Source organism: Panicum virgatum, chromosome 1K (assembly GCF_016808335.1).
Source record: "Panicum virgatum strain AP13 chromosome 1K, P.virgatum_v5, whole genome shotgun sequence".
Taxonomy (NCBI): Eukaryota; Viridiplantae; Streptophyta; class Magnoliopsida; order Poales; family Poaceae; genus Panicum; species Panicum virgatum.
Genome location: NC_053136.1, coordinates 21,829,941 through 21,835,011, shown reverse-complemented (window position 1 = coordinate 21,835,011; position 5,071 = coordinate 21,829,941). Strand labels below are relative to the sequence as shown.

Sequence of the window (5,071 nt, the reverse complement as noted above, 5' to 3'; positions counted from 1 at the left end):
CCCCTCAGCCCGCCGCTTTTCTCCCTAACCCGCGCTTCACATGGACGTGCGCCGCCGCTGCACCACAAGCTCCGCCGCGCCGTCGCCGATCTCCCGCCTCGCAGCCGTTTGTCCCGATGCTTGTTGCAAATACAAGGAACGCAGTTCGATAGCTGTGAAGACAAAGAGATGCAAGAATGGAGCGGTGGTATGATTACAAGTGAAAGTTCTTCTTTTCTATCCATGCTAAAGAACACTTATCTCCTGTCAAATATGGAGCGGTGGTATTGACAGCTCAAGAATAGTGCTGTCAGCTGGTTATTTGATCTACGTAATTTAAAACAAATTACTGATTATGTGTGCCACGTTTGTATCTCTGAACTTGTCCCAATAATTTTTGTTTCTTGATTAAAGTTAAAAGAACTATATCCTAGTATGTTGTTTTATAAATGGTCACATAGTTAATGGCACATTTGATCACACCAACATTGAACAATTTAATGTTGTAATCTGTTTATGAAACTGTGCAAATGACCCTGTGCACTGAGGGAGGTGCAGTGTTAAGCTGACGTGGTATTCTTGGAACCTGTGCGATGACCCTATCCACTGAGACTGGCCTAAGATTTGGTTACCTAATTGTAATCGTGCTGCACATGAGATGGGAGCCCTGGGTCCGAGTCTTGTAGAGGGAGCCCAGCGTGTTTCGTGCGATGTCCCGGACTCCTGGAGATTATCCGTGTAATTGTGGCTGAGGACTTGTCAGCATTAGTTAATTAAGCAGGCCCGAGTTCAAAAAAAAATAACCGTACTTACATAAAAGGTCACAAAACGGTGTACGAGCACTGAGCGAGCCACGTTTAAATTATCAGAGGTATTGAAATGCTAACCAGAAAGACGTCTTGTTTGGTTCCAGATACTTTTTTTAAGTCCCTGGAACTTTTTAGTATTTAGAAGTATTAAATAAAAGTTAATTATAAAACTAACTGCAGAACCCTGGAGTTAAATTGCGAGACGAATCTAATGAAGTATATTAATCTATAATTAGCGGATGGTACTGTATCATCACTGTAGCAAATTATGAATTAATTAGGCTCATTAGATTCGTCTCTTGAATTAGCACTCAGCTGTCAAAAAACATTTATAAACAGATTTTATTTAATACTATAAAATAGTAAAATTCCTTTTGATGTGATAGGGACTTATGAAAAAAATCCTGAAACCAAACAAGACCTAAACAAAGGGATCTGCAAAATCTATCGATAATACACACGAAATGCTTTTCCATTTTATTTATCAGCATGCAACAGGCACTCTACGAGGGAGCTCATAGTTTCGGCACAGTAGAAGCTCCTCTGATGCAATGTTCAGAAATACATCTCGCAGCTAATAGAACCACTAGACGTGGAACTGAATATTATTGTACAGAAACAGTAGTATATCGTAGCAGGTCAGAAGAGCACTGCTGCCTTCCCTTGCGATACTGTAACTGCAAAAGAACACAGCTCAAAAGAACAGTAATACGAGCCATGAGCTGTGACTGCAAGTCTACTCGTCCAGCTCCATTTTATGGCCTTCATCGTCTTGGCAACTTTGAACTTCTGGGTTGATGTCCACCTTGCGATACTTCTGATTGTAACGCAGTAACGAGTGAAACAAAGGCTGCAACGAGAGAAAGTATTCACTGTGTTAAATTATTACCGCTGAAAAATAAAAGTATGCATTAGTTCCAAACTTCAAATTGAATTTGAAGGCTCTCGTAGTGATTTCCCACCAAAGTGTGGGAAATGCAAGAAAACAGTGCCTGCAACTATTCCTGCACTTTACACAAAAGACAAATTCTACCTCGTATTAGGAATTCAAGAAAGATTTTTACTACAAACCATGTTAGTTCAATAATCTTTGGTGTGCTATGTCATAGTCTTTATTTACTGAACAGTAAAACCACCAATAACATTTTAGTCACAGATTTTGGAATCAATAATTTGACAGATTGCCCTATTTGGTGTCAAAGTGCATATAATGAGCTGGCCTAATGTAACGGAAATGTATCTATGGTTTGATTTTTATTCTCTTCATTTTCCATCACAATGGGTGTGTAGATACATTTCCGTTACATTAGGCCAGCTCATTATATGCACTTTGACACCAAATAGGGCAATCACAATGGGTGTGTGTGACCTTTCAGTACCATATGTTACCTAAATACAAAAATAGCACAGTGTTCCTATTTCCATCCTGTTAGTTTAATATCCGGAGTACGTTTGATCATGACGTTCAATCGGTCGAAGAGGTCGTCAATCGGGTGTTTGAGGAAGCTGGTCTTTGGGCTCAGGCTGGGTTGTTAGTGCCTTTTCTCTCTCGCGGTGGGGGTCAGTTAGGTCACCTCCCTGGTCACGGAGTGGTTTGTAATTCCCGTGTTCTGTTTTGTGTCTGCCTCTGGTCTTGAACTGTGGTTCATGGCCAGGTGGTGCCTTGTATTGCTTCCTCTCTCCTCTTAATGAAATATACTTTCTCAGGCACATTCGCGAAAAAAGTTTAATAATCTATGGTGTGCTATGTCAGTGTTTATTTACTGAAGAGTAAAACCACCAATAACTTTCAGTCATAGATTTTGGAATCAATAATTTTCCAGATTTCCCTATTTTGTGTTCAAGTGCATGTAATGGGCTGTCCTAGTGAAGCGGAAAGTATCTACTGTTTGGTTATTATCTTGGAAAACAATTTTTATTTTCCATCACAATTGGTTTGTATGACCTTTCAGTATCCTGTTACCTAAATACCAAAATGTACTATGTTCCCATGATGCAACTCAATTACTGTATGGTTAAACATTTCTTCACAAGCTAATAATTAAACCTTAAGTTTGAATAAAACTGCCTTTCAGTAAATGAGATTGACTGAAGAGGTATTTCAGTTTCCCCAGCCATGTCAGTAATAGATACCTGCCATGACGCGTGTCTTCACACTAAACATGTTCCAGAACATTGTCACTGCTGTGGCTGCGACAAGTTTCTTGCGCGGGCAAGACTTCCATGCTTCTAGAGCCCGGTCTCCCAAAAACTCAACTGAAGTCAACAAGAAGCAGAATTCAGCCTTATGCCCTGAAGAATAATTACAGAAAAAAATATGATAATATCACCAGGGGCTGCGGAATCGAACCTCTTTTATGAATTTGACTCGAATAGCAGCTATATAGCTTTGGGACTGTAAAACTGGTGAAAAAACCTGCAGTTTTTATCAAACACAACAATGTTACATTGCAAGTCAGTCATGCCAAACTGGATGCTGGTTGTTCCTTGTGCATCCGATTGTACCTGCAGCTAGAAGCCTCCACACTGTAACCAAACTTCCATATTTAGCACCGAACAGAAGTACAGGCAGTACCTAACATTCCAGCAAACAGAGTCCTAAATTAATCAGGGAGAACGATGTCTTTTGCAGTACTTGGGGTCATGAACCAAATCTGAGGCTTACTTTGAGAGTCATTGAGGGTTCACCAGAGAAGATAACTTGTGCCGTAGATATAACAGAGTTTGCAATCGGAAGTACAGCTCTGGAAGCACGAAGCAGATCTTCTTCAGTCAACTGGAAGCTTCTTCCCCTCTCCACCTGCGGCCTGTTACCCAATTGCAAACTAATATAACTCTCTGTCCAATTATCGATATGGACAAAAGAAAAATCAAATCACTGATCAATCATACCTCTGAGGAACAGAATCTTTGAAGAATGCTAAGCCCAAGATCATAACACCAAGGTGACAGAGAGCCGAGATTGGGCTGCAAATCGTCACCCAAAGCTCATTACAAGATTATTATAGGGATGAAACATACAGAATGTCCGGTAAGTATCAAATTTCACATGCCTGAAGGTGATCTCTTTTGAAAAAGAGCACGAGAAGAAGCACATGGATCCGAACCCGAACCATAGCGACGATTTAGCCACGTTCCTCCACATCACCAAGTCAACAATCCTTTCCCACAGACCTTCCCACTCAGATTGCTCCACGAAGACAGTTCCTGTATGTCAAAAGAGGAAAAGTTACAGTGGAATGCTCAGCAAATTTGAAATAGAACCCCCAATAACCATCAACAGCAGGAGAACAGTAAACACAAGCGAAAGTTCAGAACAATGATTTTGCCTAGAGCAACAATCTTGTATGACAAGCTAAGGGGTTGAGAGATAGTTTCACTCACCGCTGGTAGCATCGGGACAAGCCGGGACCAGAGCCAAGCTCGTATCCTCCTCGTTCACCCCAGCCGCCACCGCCTTGTCCGCGGCAGCCTTCGGCGCCGGCGCCGCCCTGGTGGACTTCCTCCTGCGGGCCCTCCTGGCGGCTTCCTCCTCCGCCTCGACGTCCTTCTCGAGCCTCCGCCTCGCCCGGCGCCCGTTCCGTGGGGACGCCAGCGCGGGCGCTGCGCACTGCTCCGCCGCCCCGCGCCGCCTCCGTCTGGGCGGCGTCGGCGTCCCCGCCACCGCGACCATCTCCAGGCTCTCGTCCACTCCCGTCCCGCCGGCGGCCCCGCGCGCCCTCGACCGGTGCCGGCGCGAGCTCGGCGGCGGCGGGGACAGCAGCAGCAGCTCGTGCAGCGAGTACCCGGACACCTGCACCGACGGCGACGGCGAGGGGGTCCTCAGCCCCGCACCCGACGCCGCCGGCTTGGGCGGCGGCGTCGCGGGGAGATCAGCAGGAGGGTGGTGGTACGGGGGCTCGGGGAGCCCGGTCGCCGCTGCCGGAGGCGCCGGGGAGGAAGGGTCCGCTGCCATGACCTCCATGTGTTCGACGATTTGCTTCACTCGGATTTGGTGGGCGGGGTGGGTTTTGGGTCCGCCTGCCGTTCGGGATGCTTCGCTTTATTTTCAATGTTTTTTTTTGGAGGGCCGCTTTGTTTTTAATGGTTGGAGATGGGAACGCGCGAGTGGGCGGGTGCCGATTTCGAGGGCCCACGCGCCAGTGGGTGCGCGTTCGGAATATAGCCGTTGCGCGCGGGACGGTGAGGGCTTTTCGAGTTCGTGGTGGCGGCATATGACTTGTCCCAGTGAGGCAGTGCTGCCGAGTAACTCTAGTGGATTAATCTCTTTTCTTATATATCGG

General features: G+C 45.7%; 1 pseudogene across 1 annotated transcript; it reads right to left on the bottom strand.

Annotated features, from left to right (window-relative positions):
* Positions 1-1,233: 1,233 nt before the first annotated feature.
* On the bottom strand, positions 1,234-4,862 carry LOC120699323 (annotated as a pseudogene). The gene is made up of 8 exons (XR_005685372.1): positions 4,173-4,862; positions 3,842-3,995; positions 3,681-3,755; positions 3,454-3,595; positions 3,294-3,363; positions 3,139-3,204; positions 2,922-3,044; positions 1,234-1,638 (listed from the first exon to the last, which is right to left on the bottom strand). The product of XR_005685372.1 is annotated as a reticulon-like protein B18 (transcript).
* Between the last annotated feature and the right edge of the window lie 209 nt (positions 4,863-5,071).